The sequence below is a fragment of the Ciconia boyciana genome, chromosome 1, assembly GCF_034638445.1.
Source record: "Ciconia boyciana chromosome 1, ASM3463844v1, whole genome shotgun sequence".
NCBI classification, from domain to species: Eukaryota; Metazoa; Chordata; class Aves; order Ciconiiformes; family Ciconiidae; genus Ciconia; species Ciconia boyciana.
Window position 1 is genome coordinate 111,127,454 of NC_132934.1, and position 17,097 is coordinate 111,144,550.

Sequence of the window (17,097 nt, forward strand, 5' to 3'; positions counted from 1 at the left end):
GGAGAAAGGAGGCAAGACCGTCCAAAAGTGTGGTTGGAGGTAGAAAGTGATAATCTGGTAAAAGTGCCTTCCTCTTCCACCCTCCAAGTCTTGTCCCATGCTGTTATGCATTGTTAGAAAGAGGCAGAAGTCTGCTTGTCTTCCCCTAGCACTCAGCAGAGCCACATTTCTCCTGATGGTGGCAGTCTGGTCCTCGTCTTTGTTTGTAGATGACTATAGCATCTTAGCTGTTTAGGCAGGATGCCAGTTTCCTTAGAGAAGAAAAGTGTGTAAAAGGAGTAACAGCATTTAGGGGAGCGTGTGTCAGCAGCAGCTGAGCACAGCGGGGCGGGGGGGCGAGGCAGCACTTCTGCAGCGAGAGGCTGAGTGGCCCGTGAATGTCAACTGAGGCTGCAAATAATGAAGATGTCACTGAAAGAATGATTTTGCCCAAGAAAAGGTTACAGGAATCTTTCATAATACAAGCTGATAGGTAATTTGCTAATGATATCTTTCAACTACACTGACAGGCCACAAGTTTTACTTCATTCTTTTCCCGATGACAGTGTCAGTGACAGGACTATGGTAACTGTGGGACCATAGTCTTCTATATTTTACTTTGGAGTTATGGTTGCATAATTTCTTTTCTTAAATGACAGTAAACTGAGCTTTCCCGCTCTGACAATAGTTTTTCAGTACAGGATCCATGTAAAATTATCAGCAGCGGGAAACATACTTGGATTGGCAAAACCCCTGAAAACCAGATGAATTTAACATTTTTTTTCCAAAGTTTTGCTAAGCAATTTTCAATAACTCATGCCTGAGATATTTCCTTAAAATATTAGAAGCATACCTAATCTGCTACAACATGTTAAGTACCGCATTAATCTTGAAACCTATGCATTACCTAATACTTTAAACACAGTAAATTAAGATTCAATTCAGTTGATATAAAACTATGACTCTACCCAAAAAAATCTAAGTATATCGACATTTATTCTCTTTTGGAGACTAAAACTTTCTTAATTATCTGACATAATTTATACAGAATACTATAATCAACAGAATTGAATTAAATAAGAAACTCATCTATTGACAGAGCTACAAAACCTGCCTAGAGCCTGTGATAAACATTTAGAGTCAAGCTCTGATTTGCCTCTTGGGGAAAATGCACAAGTAATAAAACTAGATTCAAATGTAAGTTGTTATAACAACCTAATGCAGTGGCCAAATTCTAGATGTGCTAAAAGAAATGCATGAGTTTGATGGCACGCTTACAGTTACTAAAGTTGCAACAATTTATAGTGCTCTGGGTAACTAGGAACTGCAGTCAAAACATAAATTAATGAAACCAACACTGTCTAGACCTTCTTAAAGGAGAACTGTAAACACAAGTAAATGTAGGTCATTTAGAGCTTTCCAAGCAGGTTGCTAAGCAGAATGGATACATCACTATAGATCTGGGCTGTATATGAAAGGATGGTAACTTTGTGTGTAAAAGAGCCCAGGAATTCTTCACATATGGCGATAATCTACTTCAGCACAGAAAACAGCCTACCTAGGTGCAGCACTAACTGTGTTTTACTTGATTTTAAAGGGCCAAGGAAAAACAAAGGGATGCACCAATCATGATTTTTCACTTTAGTGTTAGAAATGGGACTGACCCAATGTAAGCGATGACATTAGCGTAATCTACAAATTAGGAAACGTGCTTCAGCTGCTGAAACATAGGTGTTTAAGAACATCTCCGGCACTGTGGGGAATCTGCTTTGGCAATTCATCCTGCATCCTGTTTTATAGGGGTGTATTTCCTTTTATAAGGAAATGCACCTTGTAAAACAAATCCAATGTTGTATCTCTCTGCTTCTTATGGAAGGAATAACTTCTCAAGGTGCACTAAGCACTTATATTTAAATAACTGAATGGTGCCCCAGTTGCCATCCCCTGATTGAATCAAAACCAATAAACATTTATATGTCATGATTTATCTTACCCAAGAGCAAATACCAAAATAATCCAATACCTTAGAAATGCCTGTTTTTCTGCATGGACTATAAACATATGAAAACAAATTCCTTGCAGAGCTAAAGAGCTAAATCCCATCCCAGGTAATGATATAAATTGCACCCCAAACAGCCAGCAAAGTTTTTTTTCTGATTAATGTGGTTCCATGTATCATCTATTCAACAGCGGCCTTCACCAAGACTGAAGTTTTACAGGAAAAACTGCAAGGTGTTTACCCATACTTCACTCAGCAAACTAACAGCTGAGCAAACAGATTCAAACACTCCAGCTCTCCTCCCCTTTTACCATCCATTTTTAATAAACCAGAAACACTTGCCTAGATAGAGATCCCCTTGAAGGATGTGGTAGAGTCTGAGTGTGTTTGCAACATGCTGAGAGACTTATCTGTGTTTGGGTGTTCTGACCAAGCTGTGGTTTGGAGCCACGTCCCGTAGTAGGAGGGCAGGCTTTCCCAGAGTGGGCTCTCCGACAGGGAGGAAGCGACAACACGGGACATCTGTGACCGTCAGCATGACAGAGCCACTGCACAGTGCTCCAGCGTCATCAGACCCCACACATCAGGGCCAGTGGGTTTGAGGCACGTTGCCTGTAGCCAGGTCGAGGGCCCTGAGGTGTGAGTCACACGAGGCATGAGATTTGGTGCTAGGCATGTATCTTATTGCTAAAGTGGCAATGAAATCACAGAAAACTCCAGCTAATACCACATGCACTGGACAGAGTTTTTTGGTGTCAGACACACATTCATAATAGCAATAATAAGAAAATGGCTTTTTAGCATCTTAATGCTTTCAGACTTCAGTCTTTTAAAATGTATTTTATATTTCAAAGAATAATTGCGATACTGAAACAAGGAAGTAATAAAACATGCAAGTATCCAGATTTTCTTTTTTCTTTCTTTTTAATATAAATGGCAGATCAAATTTTTAGGATGAATGGTAACAAATCAATTTTCTGACAACAGCTGTCTAGTTCAAATTTCATTTTTTACAACATCTGCTGAGACACTCAGTTCCCTTGCCACTGCATCTTAACTGTATCCCCAAACAGATTAACATCATGGCAGGATAGCATGTCATGTAATGATTTTAATAACATTTATTCATAAGATTGTTACTCCTCCCAGCTTCTGCCTCAGGGTCTGCTAGAACACCATGTAGTTCATTAGCAGACACACTGAGAAGTCAATGAGGCAGATACAATGTGTAGATTAAAAAAACCATTAAGTTTAACTCTTCTGTAACCTTTTAAAACCCATTTATAAGCTTATTTAATACTAAACTTCAATAATGGTGCATATTGTTTCAAATTATATGTAATTAGGAACAATGAAATATAAACAAATTCTGTATCATATGAGGTAATTCTGGGACTGGGACATTTAGCAAAGAAGAAAAACCAACAACAACCAAAAATGGAAAAGGAGAAAAAAAGAAAAATATGAGGTGAACTTCCATAGAAAATTTCTTAAAATATTCCCTAAGATTTTGTGTAAATGTTAATGTAAAAATGTACAGATAAATATTTATCTAGAATAATTATATTTTGTAAGAAGTTGTGTTACATATTTTAAATTACCTTTATATATTGATGTGTGTATTTTCTTAAGGTTACATGGGTAGCAAAAGCGCAAAGAAAAGAAAATGAAAAAAAAAAAGTGGGAATGTATTCTCTACATTAGCCATAGAGAGATACATATTTATCTGTAAGAATGACCTTCTTTTGTGTAAGGAAGTTAAAATTACAGTTTACAAGCATAACCAACCTGTCACATACATACCTATATGTGGTGGTAAGTCGTAAGAAAATAAGCTCCAATAATAAACTGAGGTACCATTGTGAAGAGTTACATGTCTTAATCTGCCAGTATTCCCTCTATATCCAGGCCCTTGTCCATATGTTAAACTTTAAGACTTTGGGATTATTCATGAAACAGATTAATTTAAAATATAGATATACCTTATGCATATATTACCATAAATATTATTTTACTGATTAATGTATTTTCCAAACTAAAGGAGCAAGGAACTATCTCTAAGAAAAGGGCCAAAATTGGATGAACATTTGACTACATCTTCATGACAAAACTCTCAGAGGGTAAAGCCATGGTTCTATAGCAACATGTTTGATTTGGTCAAGGGATTTTTTTTACTAGGAGGCATGTGAGGGAACCTTTCATACATTTACAAATATACTGTTCAGTTTTCACCTCTTGGGAAAATTGATCTTTCTGTCTAATCAGTTTTCAGGGAAATAAATCAGAAACAAAACCAAATAAAACTCCACACTTCTCTGTCAACACCGTTCCTTCATCTAGCATGAGACAAATTAATTGCCCAGGTTTTAAATGATCATTTAACCATGTTTTCTGTTTCACAAGGTTATGCACCTCTTTCTGTTGCAGGTTAGACAATTGTTCATAGCACTGTAATTTTTTCCAGCTTTGATCAAAATAATTTTTTCCATGCATGTTGTTTCTTTTTTCCTTGGCTTAGATTAGGTTACACTTGTCAGAGCTTCATTTTCAGAAGTTGGAAACAAAGGATTCCTATGTTTCTGTTCATGAGAATAGCAAAGGGATCTGCTTCTGGCACTCCCTAATGAAAAAAGATCTGATCCACCACCTCAGGGAATGGTCCATGGAAGGTTATTTCTGAACAGGCTAGATACTGAAGGAGCATTCAGATTCTCCCACCCTGAAGACTGAAAAGTCTGTTAGGCAATGTGTGGTCATGGGAGATGCAAGCCAATACCATCTGGTTGTTATGTAATGTTATGGTGACCTAATTTATTTGAATGAAGAGCACCATGTTGCTGTAAAAGCCGTTCTGTGAACAAGGCTGGTGTCAAATACAAAACCGGTATAGTAATTGCTACCCTCAGTCATATTAGAATTATTTAAATGAAGACAACAAAATCTAAAATGAGAGTAAACCAAGCCACCAGAAAGGGCTCCAACATTAGATGAAGCTTTAGTTTCAAAGCTTTCACGTGCCAAAAGCTGAATTAATCAAATCTGCAAACAACAACATAAAAGAAATCACCTAACATTTGGCAAATACAATTTAGGCTTTGAGTTGGCCTAGAAAGCAGAGGCAAAATAGAAACATAGAGAACAAAGAGTGAAGCAGAGCCAGTGTGGCATCTGCCAAAGCACCACATTAACTCTTTTGGTTAGCATACACCATTACTGTGCTTTAGTGGAAACTAGCTGGAATACTTTGGACTGCAAAGTAGCAGTAGAAATGGGTAACCAAACACATGTCAAGATATTTGTGAGGTACGTTGCTATGACCTAGGCATAACATGACACATATCCACTCGGGGAAAGTGTGCTCTGTCTTGCCTTTGGCTAAAAAGAACCAGCAATGCTGCTGATGGTATCTCACAAACATACTTCAGAAAAAATGTAGATTTACAAATCAAAGAAGTAAGGCAATTTGAAGTAATAATTTAGAAAAATATTTTATTTGTCCTAAACTCATCCAGGTGGTATAAGCTAGATGGAAGATCTCAATTTGTTAAATCAAATTTATTTTGCTGATTACGACTACAATGCTACATTTTCCTGTGGGTTAATAGCAGGTAAAAAAAAAAAAAAAAAAGGGGAAAAAAAAGCAAGCCTTTCCCCAATATTTTCCAATTAATACAATACCAAAGTATTTCAAAGCCACTGGCTCACATAAGGACTCCTGTGTGCCAGTGTCATATTTGTTGCTTCATTTGGTTTGCATTTGTACTGAACAAATACAAACCCCCTGTATTTCTTCATATAGATGTCATAATCTAGATGGGAGGAAGCACAATGGGAGGAAGAAAAAAGTGTTAGTATCGTGTGTTAGCCTAAGAAGGTTGATGCACTCATCAACAACATCAAGAGCTGCTCTTCCTAAGCACAGCAATAAATACATAAACAAATAAAAATTGCCAGTGTTTTTGTCTATTACATAGAATTCAACAAGAGCAACGAAGCCCCAAAGTAGCCAGGATCCATCCAAAGCTTGAAGCTTTTCATCCCAGGAAACTTCAGAACTAGTGTCAAGTGTTTTTCTGAGAAACCACAAACTTTCCCTTCCACTTTCTACAAAGCCAAATGATGACGCTGAAGATTGCCTCCTACCCATCTGTTCATTCAGCTGGTATGTGGCATCCTTCTCCCCATATTTTTGGTCTTTTTATATAAAATGCAAATTTTCAGGTCAGGAACCTGCAATGCTTAGAATAAAAAAAAAACTTAGGCTTTAAAAAAAGTATTGACTCTCAGCAAAGAAGTGTTCTTCATTTAGGTGCCCAAAGATATAAGCAGAGTAAGTTAATATGCCATCCATGATGAATTACTGAAAACATCAGCAAAGAGCGATTACTGCATGTCTGATCTTAATTTGGCTTCAAGTTAGAAATACAATGCCTTCTGTAAGCTACCTCAGGGAACATATGCCATCAAAGAGCAATGAAAAATGTTAAATATTCTGTGAATAGAATTCACTGCTATAGCAGCTTCCCAAGAGAGCAGATGCAAGTTTTCAGACATTTTCTGAACATTAAGAAATTGGCAGTGTTTTCAAATCCTACCATGAGAACGCTTATCTTACCCATCATTAGCTTAACATCATGTTAGATTACAGTGCCCATCTCCATGGAATGGAGAAGTCTGGCTGCTTCCTTGGACTGAAATAATCATCGTTTTATTGTGCATCCGATATATTGTATGGAAGGGATATTTCTTTAACTAAGCCATTAAAAACACTTAAAATACTCATAACTGCAGCAAAACAGGCAGCAGAGAATATGATAAAAATATACAGTTTTCTTGAGTTGTGAAGGTGGTTGTTTTGGGAAATGTTTGGTTATGTGAGTACTAATGCACAAAATTAAAACATTTCTTTAAGTCAGTAGACCTTCTGAGCTCTATGATTTTTCTTATACTTTATTTTTTCCTGCATAAGATACATTTTTAACACTGGTGAGCACCTTTCACTTGTGTGAATTGGACAGATAATAAGAAAGAAGGTGGAAGGACCCTCAAGTTGGTCTTGTCAGTCTGAGTAATCAAGTCTCAATAATTTTTCAAAAGCTTCAATTTTTCAGAAAAAAAGACCCTAGATTTATCTTGCAGTAACAGATGTTTGGCCAAAGGCTGCAATGATTTTGAATGAGTCAGCATTCAGTGCTTCCCAATGTATCATAAACTGTATCTACAAATTAAAAGGAAATAAATCCTATATTCTCTGTTGCATTGCTTCTTCCTTTTCTTCTTTCAAGAACATCATTGGAAAAACATCCCACTTTTGTTTTCACAAAATAATTCATCTTCCTAGATCTTCCCTACACTAAAACTGAGATCAACAAAATCTGAACATGAAAAAGTGTGCAGTGTTGTGAGGGCTGGCGTTGCACTCTGATGTTGGCAAATTACAGCTGATACATCTGGTGCTCCACTTCAAAGGCTTGTTTGGTCATGGTCTGTGTGCTGGGTAATTGCATGCTGTGTTGTACATAATAATGATTTTTAATTGGGTTTGCTCTGCATAACATAGATTCAATTATTATATAATTTCTACCTCTGTAAGTTAGTATATTTCTATTTTCTGGTTGATTTAGGAGCAAAACTTCACACAAGTTGCACAGGAAATTTGGGATAGCTTGAGTATCAGCTCCTCTCTCGTGTATTACTCAGGCATCTAGAATATCTGCCTTCCCTAAAACCTACAGATGAAGAACAAAGAGACCAAGTTACTGAAGTTTGCCATAGAACTTCGCCCAGACACTTCCCTGTAGTAAGAACTGGAAATAGATATTGGATTGGTCACCATTTCTAATGGAGAGGTTATTTGTTTGTCTGTTATCTAAAAAATCTCATTTCTTATTGTTGTTTGGTTTCGCCCTCACTGCCCACCTCATTGCAGTTGGATAGAAACTGGACAAATTTAAGTAGGTCAGTAGTGTTGTTTCTAAGACGTTTTAAAATAAATTTTGTAAATTAGAGGCATTTAGAAAAGCTTTTTACTTAATGTACTGCATAACTAACAGTCTGCCCTCTTCCAACATACACATGCAGTCAACTACAAAAATCCTGTACATTTATCATACCATTAAGGAACCATTTTGTACTAGTTGCCAGTCTCTTTCACTTTAATGCCATATTTCTAGAATACAGTTCAGCTGAAGTACACTGAGAGCTTAATGAAAAATCTCTGTCTTACATTGTAAACTCCAAATACATTTTCCTCTTATTTTAAAAATCTCATTCAGACAAAGAAGCACCTTTTAATTTTAAAAAGATATAATCTAGACCTAATATTTCCTTAGAAATGTCAATTGAGCATTCTGTTGAAAGAGTGTATTAACTCTGTGCATCAAAGTGAGAATGTATTGATCAAGCATCCATTGATTACAGCATTCAAGAGCTATCTGATTTCCTTGGAAAAGAAGGATGTTCATGTGACATATATGGAGAAAAAAGAGTCCAACCCAATTAGTAAAGGATGACTGAATAAAATATCTATAGCTATATATTTTCTATCATTAGGGTTTTCTGGATTAACACAATGCATTTTTCCTACAAAGTATTTATTAATCTGTTAAGTCTTTATTTTACAGAAAGCAGATAAACATTTTTGTATGACCTAGAAAATGGAAGGACAAACCTATTGTTCATAAAAGCTGAAAGGAATGAGAACTGCAAGAAAATAACATTTGTCATTATAGTGTGAAGATATAATTTAAGAATAAATACTTTGACCCTTGTAATGGTATTGGAGATAAATACGGTTGCTACAGAGCAGATCTTGGCAATCAAGATGAATATTTTACTTAGTACAATCATGTTCCAGTAGACAAATTAATCAAGATGAAATTAAATATATCCACTTGTCCGCTTAAAATGTCACTAAAAATCATCATGGCTGAACATATTAGGTAGGAAGCATGTGAAAAATTAAAAGTTACAAGATGACATGAATTTATTGAAATAAACAGAATATATGCCACATACAAGTCTTGTTGCTGCCATTTATATTTGAAAGTTCAGCATTTTAAGCTGTGCATGTGGGAAATAACAGAAAGGTTAAAAGAACAGTCCTGGAAGGGAAGAAAAATCAAACAAATCACTTAACAACAAATGCTATTGCTAAGAGAATCTGTCAAGAAAGAAAATGCCATGCCAGACAGTCCAATTGATATCCAAAGTACTCAGGGCTTGTGTTAAGAATCCAAATTCAAGATCAAATACCTAAGGAGGAAAAAACTTACTTTCACCATGAAAATAAAATATAATCAATTCAGATATTGTGTGTGTGCTTTTAACTTAAAAAAAGGTTGACTTAATGGTATTTGGCAAATGGAACTAATTTTACAAGGTCGAGTTCTCTATGATTAGGTTGTGCTGGTTAATTAGAATATACTGAAGTGGGAAATCCACTTGTAGATGAAGTGTTCCCCAAAGATGTGATTATACACAGCAATTTTTAAGAGCAGTGGCTGGTGCTAAGCGAGGCTGGCAGAACTAAAATCTGCTAGAAGATCAGAGATCTTTGAAGATGCAGAGATACATCAGGGACAAAATATGACTGAATCATTGGAAGGCTTCCTAAAGGTCATAAAGTAGAGTTTTAGTTTCAAGAAGTGCTTCTAGTATCCCTACATCCTTCTAAGAGTATAAAGACGTACAGAGTGCTTTCATTATTTCCTGTTGATTTGCTTTCTAGGCCAGCTTCATGTGCCATGTACTATGATGGTATGCTGCAGCCTCCCATTGAGCAAGTAACTAATCTATTAGAGATAGACAGTATCTCCTCCTCTGAACAGGCCTGGGCATGTCAAGCAAGTCTTCAGAGAAAAGACATTAATATTGAACTAACAGCATGATTAATACTAAAAAGTTCTTCTGAGCAGGAATTTTGGGTAATTAAACTGAACAGCCATCTTGATTAACAAAGAAAGCTCTATCGTATTTAAAAGAAAATAAGCCATTTAAGAAAAAATAAAGCCTAGGAAAGCAATACTACCATAGGATATCAGCTGACCTTTTCAGTATTTCTGCTGAAAGCTTGTATTGCTGTTGTCCAAAACCCAGCTGCACTTAAAAGATTCAAACAAGAGTAATGCCTCTAAAAGTTGCGACATTTTAAGTTGTGGTGTAGGCAGGAGAGGGAAAATGTTTCTTAATTTTATTATTTGATTATTGGAATGTTGTCATTATATTCATGTCAGAGACTTACATACATGAATTTGGCTTTATGAAACAAGTGAAGTAGATTTTCTGTTTTCTGGCAGGTAAGGCTTGGGCAGAAACAGATGATGGGTTACACATTAGATAAAGATATACATTGTGTTTTAAAATGGGGGGGGGTTTCACCTGCCGAGACTAAGCATATGTATAAGATGTTAGAAGTTATTCATATATACAAATATAATTTACAGGATGGAAAAGGAAATAAAATGTGAAATAAATTATTACATACTCATTTTATACTTCTTACAAGCTAATGGTACTTTCTGCAGTGTCCTTTCCAGTGGAAATGTCAATAATGAAGCCTGGAGTTTTCTACACGTAGTCCTTTTCCTCTTTGTAATCCAAACTGAGATGGAGATGAATAAATTACATGGCACTATGGGCACCGACAGAGCAAAAGTGACATCTCTTCCTTCCCTCCCATGTTATGGATTTCCAGCCAGGGCTTGCAAGATGATCTATTATTTGCATGAAGACAGAAAGAATTCAAATGAAGCAATTATTACACAAGAATACTTGATAAATGGTAGCAATATGTTCAGTAAAATGTACCTCAGACAGAGTTATTTCTAGACAACCACCTCAATAGTCTTGAAAATTTATTGCTATGAGAGTTTAAGAGACAACAATGTCTTCATTTTAAGCAAAGAAGAATAAAGAGACACAAATATTTTCTTAAATCCTCAACAGTAGATATTTCATCAGAGAAAAAGACATGGCGTAGGTACTCAGCTGAGTACCCTTGTTCCCCTTGAAATCATTTACATCACCTGAAGATAGGGCTCTGCATTTGCATTCATACCCTTACAAATCTAATAGCTAGAAGACATGTATATGCCCTGAAATATTGTGTTACCATTTAATTAAAAAAAATAATATGGATACTGTAGTACCTGTGACCTGCTTTCCTACAGTTTGTTAGTCAAGCCAGCTCTTTACAGGCTGGGTAATTCTGGTCCTCTCAGAGCAGTATTGACAGTGGGAAAAAAAAAAAGTCAGCCATTCCAAAACCAGCCAGGGAAATCCAACTAATTAGTTTTAATTGATTTCCCAGTGGCACAGCTGTGGTCTACGTGGGTGTGCATGCATACCTCCTGCTGTTTTGGGAAGCACACCTTTTCTTCCACCCCAGCCAAAAGAACAGACTCCAGCATTATCACTAGTGATGAAGACCATCTGCACTAGAAAATTTGCTGTAAATTCTCATCCTTTCTTGTCAACACAGTGGAGGTAATAATCACAGAAGTTTCTTGATTCCCTAGAACTTTCCTTAATCTCACCAGCTGCAAAAAACTGCAACTACTTAAATCTATGTTAACCTTGTTGGTGGCTACTTATAGATGCTAAGGAGTTATTGTGTCATGAGTCTAAGTAAAAAGGGGAAGAACACTGGGAGGAGAGACAAAAATCACAAAGCAATGGGAGATATTAATAAAATTTACATCTTGCAAAATCTTTCTCCCCAATGAAAATCATCTCTAACAAGAACGAGCACACTTCTGACAGATAAAAGCCATCTAAAATAAGTGTGATTATCATACTTTCTCTCAGTAACTACATCAGGCAGAAGAGATGCTATGCCAGCTTTGAGAATTCAGTTTCAGATAACACCAGGAGAAAACTGAGCAATCATTTGGATTTGTACAGTACAAGCCTTGACCATGGTCCCATTCAGTGTTTCTGTTAGCCCTGGCATCACTGCTGTTTTCTTTGTCCTTGGCACTAAAGCTAGATATATTTATTCTATGTGTTACAAATAGTAAATTTGATGGAAAATGAAGATTGGGTCATTCCAAATATATCAGAAATTTCAGAAAAAGGTCAAAGAGTTTAGCTGATAAAGAAAAGAAATGGGAAGTTAATATAGAGAGAAAAGGTTGTGATATACCTCTTTTATCAACCAGCTAAATATTACAACATATGGCTTTCCTTACATCCCTGCTTGAGGAAATCAGCCTACATTTTCCACTTTGTAAGAAAGTGATGCACAAAGATACATGTTTATAACACAAAACATAGTATCATTATAAAGAACAAGAGGGAATTGCTTAGTTTATCTACTGAAACCATTCCAATTTTTAATTGGTTTGATCTCAAACAGTTTTTTCCTTTTCAGCAGCCAAACAAACAAATGGAAACATTAATACAGACCTAATTATCACAACACTTTCCAGAAGAGGGTGCAGAATATTTAACTTCTCTATTAAAAAGACTATCCATTACTCTCATAGATGGCAGAATATTTTCCATCCTTTTTTTTTTTTTTTAAGGTAAGGTCTGTGGTATCATGCTAGTAATTCTTGCTTCTGTCCAAACAAGTAGCTGATGCTTTAATTTTCAGATTCAATTGGCACAGTGCCTCAACCCCCAACCATGCAGTTTTCTTTTTATCCTCAAGTATGGGAAAAGAATGTGGCAAGCCACCTCTTCCAGAGGCAGAATTAATAAATCTGTCAAGCCAATGAGTGTTGTGCCATCTGCCCCTTATACAGGGACATCATTATTCACAGCAAACCTCCCAGCTGGGTCCATCTCCTGTCTGTAACCAGATCCATGAATCAATGGGGGCAAAAAACCATTAGACTGGGCCAATAATACAAGTTTGCTAGTGTTTACCGGGGGGGTTCATGAATGTGAACTCCCTCAACATCAGAGAAGAAAGTAAACTCTTCCTGCTTGCTTCATTAGTGCAATTTATACTACGAGGTGAAATGCTCCATTTTGAACAGACTCGCAGCAGGAGGCAATACTATTCAGTAACACAAATTGACCCTAACTGAGAATGAGAACCATCTACATATTCATGGTAAAGCTTGGGCAATAAACTGCAGTTTCTTATAATCATTTTCACTATATCACTCAGTTTCCAGACAGGAATTGATGAGTAAACCCATCCGCAAAGAGATAAAATGGATAGGAAGGACTTACTATAATGTTCTGTAGCAAGACGATGTGCTAAATTTTTTTTCAACAGATAAAGAAACAGCTCTGATTTTATTGTTTTGTCACTTCGTCATCTTCCTAGTTCTTACTTCAAGGTAGTCACTCACATGATGCTTTCTAGCATTCCGTCTCTGCTTAAAAATCTATGTGAGACTATGTGAAACAAGCCTAATGAAAGACAATAATCTAAGTCCTGTAAGGCAAAGCAGAGGTATATTTCCAACTGAAATATCACTAAGTAAAACCCTTTTTCTTCAGTTCCTTCTCTGTGAAAATGCATGACACTATCCTTTGGTAGTCTAAGTGCCACAGAGTCAGACAGAAAAAAATTAATGGGATAATGGTAAGGCTTATCAGATAATTAGTATGCAAAAGCAGGAAATTCATAAAGAATATTGTTGACAAAATCAAAGCAATTTAATTTTTCACTCTGATAAAGTTTGTTTTGAGAAATAAAAATACTTCATTTTAACTTTATCACTTTGTTGGTCTTTTAGATTACATCAAAATGATTTATAGACTGGACTGCAAACCTCTGTTCTTGAACCTCAGTAAAATTGTTTTGGAAGGCTTCTATGGATCATATGGCTTGATGGAGTTTCTTGTTTCCTTTTTTTTTTCCAAGCATCTAGCAATCTGATGTGAACATCACAGTACTTGCATATCCCTACTTTCTCTGCTTTCTGGGCTATTCCTGTCCAACTGATCACACTCTACTGTCTAGGGAAATATTTTAATATGAATGTTTAGAGTTTTCAGAGTAGCATTTCAAATTTTCAAATGAGAGTTTTAAATTTTGCTGAGTTACAACATGAGAATTTCAAGGGTATGATAAATCAAAACTTATTAGCTAAAAGTATGCACCAAGGCAGAGAAAATAGATGCTCAATGGCACATAAATCCTGCCTGATGTTCAGTGACAAAGGAAAACAGAAAGGTACAGGGAAGTTCATTTCCCTTTCTTCTTGACTACAGCTGATGATCATTGCATTCTCACATGCACTATGGCAGCAATAACACCTAATATTTTTCTGCATATTCTTTTTTTATTGCCTGTGCAGTTCTCATTCGTATGCAGTCTATAAAACTTTTCATATTCTTGCTCAGCTATTTGCATCAATAATATCATTTAACAGTAAATTTCACAGTCTAATTATTCATTATATTAAAACACATTTCCTTTTATTAATTTTAAACTGTTTACCTGATAATTTTAACAAATGCCCTTGTGCTCATTTTATGAGCCAACCTGATTTGCATTCTCTAGAACAATAATTTTAATTATTTTCCTTTTTTCCCCTAAGACAAAACAGAACAATCTGAAGTTCCTCATCTACTCTCCTACTAGCTTGGGAAAAGCGGATGCCTGACTTCAATGGGGACTAGCCACATGGCTGCATTTCCAAGATTACAGTCTTAGTGAATGATAGGTGTCATTTCTACAATGAAGGTTTTGTACCTGTAACTACAAAGTCTGCGCACAATTAGCTGATAGAAGGAGGCTTCTGCTTTTGAAATTTTTGCCCATAGGTTTCAGATGATAAAGGTCACCAACATTTTGTTCACATTGCTATATATTGTTAATTTTCACATGGTCCATCAGTGATTTTTGCGTATTTCATTAACAAATAATTTTTATTGGAAAACTAATTAGGTCCTAACCCAGCTTTTCCCCTTTATACTGCAATCCAAACTGAAAGAAACTTCTGCTTTTTGAAGGCACTTGAGAATAGAATATTTCTTTTCACGCTTCGCAAAATTTTTACTGCTGCTGTCCCATACCCATTTTGCTCATGTCAGGTGTGGAGCCCTGTGGCTGGGATGTGAGGAAGGCAGGGGGTGACCCCCTCCCAGCATCTCAGGGGCAAGCACCTACAGCCCCAGCCTGGCTGGAAAGGGGCTGTGGGAAGCCTGGCCCTGCCAGCTGGTGTTCAGCAGGTGGTATTTGTAGGACACAAAGCATTCACAATACCCTAGGACTCTCTCTGTCTTTATTTTGGGAGGGATTTCTTGGTATAAAGATAAGTGAGATAAGTTAAGATCCCTCTACTTTCTTTCATGCAATTTCAGGCTGGATTGGAGCAATATTGTATTTTTGAATCACATTGTATTTTTATATCACATTGGGTGAGAAATGACTTAACAGTAAAACCAGGTTGAAAATGTCAAAACCCCCCAATTGAATTTGAGCAGTACATGTAACAAATAATAGTAGATATACTCATTGCTGTGAAATATTTTTAAATTCATTTATCCTGTTTTTCTTCAGTAAAATTAACAAAGATGAGTCAAAAGTTATAAAGTTGTAACTCTTTAGGGACTAAGACAGGTACATCTTGTACAATGCTAGGCAGCGGCCTACTTCCTAAATCCCTCTCAATCTCTCCTACTCTTCTCTCACTCTTCCTTTTTTTAAAGTGCGGTATACATTTGTTCTTTGCTGTGTCTAAGCAGTGACAAGAGCTGACAATTGATCTGAATACATTCAGATCAATTGGTTGTTTCGGGCCACTAATTTAGTGGCTAGATCAATGACACTTATTAAGTAAATATTATTCAGTATGATAAGGAGGAGAAAGGAGAAAGGCTCTTTAACAGTAGACAAGTAAGAAGAACCTTCAAATAGTTCACAAGGATGCTGATACATCAATCCCAGAGAGCTTTCAAGCATAGATCAAATATAATCAAATACCTGCATGCTAACACAAGAAGCATGAAGGACAAACAAGGAGAAATTGGAAGCTGTGACTAACACAGAAAAATGATACAGGAAAGTTGACAGAAACATGGTGGAAGTACGACCTCACTAGCTTGTAAACATGGTGAGCAATAATAGCTGAGGATGAAATAGAAATGTATAAATTTTCACAATTAGGAAAATTAAAGTTGTGACATGATAAACAAAGTGGAATTTCAAAGGATTCGTAGGAATCCACTCTAAAAATCCTTACGTTTATTATGAGTGGATCTAGCTGTGATGGATCCCAGTGCTGCTGTTGAAAAGTAGCATTCAATTTTAAGACCAATTTGTAAAGAACTAAATGAGAAGGGATGAAATTGTAATAAGTAAACAAGAATGGATAGATGTGCAAGCAGAGGTGATCAACAACCTGCAGTGATCACTGTGGTTGAAAGAAGAGGAGGAAAAAATAAGTAATCTGCAGATAAAGTTACATATTGACATTAAATTTCTGCTAGAATATTTTATCTGTAAATATGACACAGGATTTAATCATTGGCACAGCTTGCCTATGGAAAACTACCACACAACTATCCTATTAAGTACCTTCTGACACTTGTATTTTTATAGCACATTGGGTGAGAAGTGACTTAACAGTAAAAACAGGTTGAAAACGTCAAAACCCCCCAACTGAATTTCAGCAGTACATGTAACAAATAATAGTAGATATACTCATTGCTATGAAATATTTTAAAATCAGTTTATCCTGTTTTTCTTCAGTAAAATTAACAAAGATGAGTCAAAAAGTCAGTTTTCTAAAGACAGAAATAGTGAATAATGCAGGTAATATATACATTAAAATTATTGTCAGATAATGATGCAACAATTTTAACAGAAAAGTCTTTTAATGGAAAACCATTATCATGAGTTCAGATTTCTGGCAAATCTGTGCCAAAGTTAAGAATCAGATGCCTACAGAAAAAATCTATTAACAAAAGCAGTGAAACACTTAAAAATACAACTTGCATACCTTCTTCAACTCTATAACTACAGTAATATAAATATATTTTTGCAGTTGTAGTATTTCCTGCTTTAATTTTTATTTCAAATATTTTAGCAGAGTTTTATCAATTTTTTTCCTTCAATTTTGTCTAGCTGCCACTTGCTGTGCTATGAGCAAATTTTGAAATGGTGGAGCAGGAAAAGGCAAAAATAAGAAAAAAAACCCCCAATTTAAAAT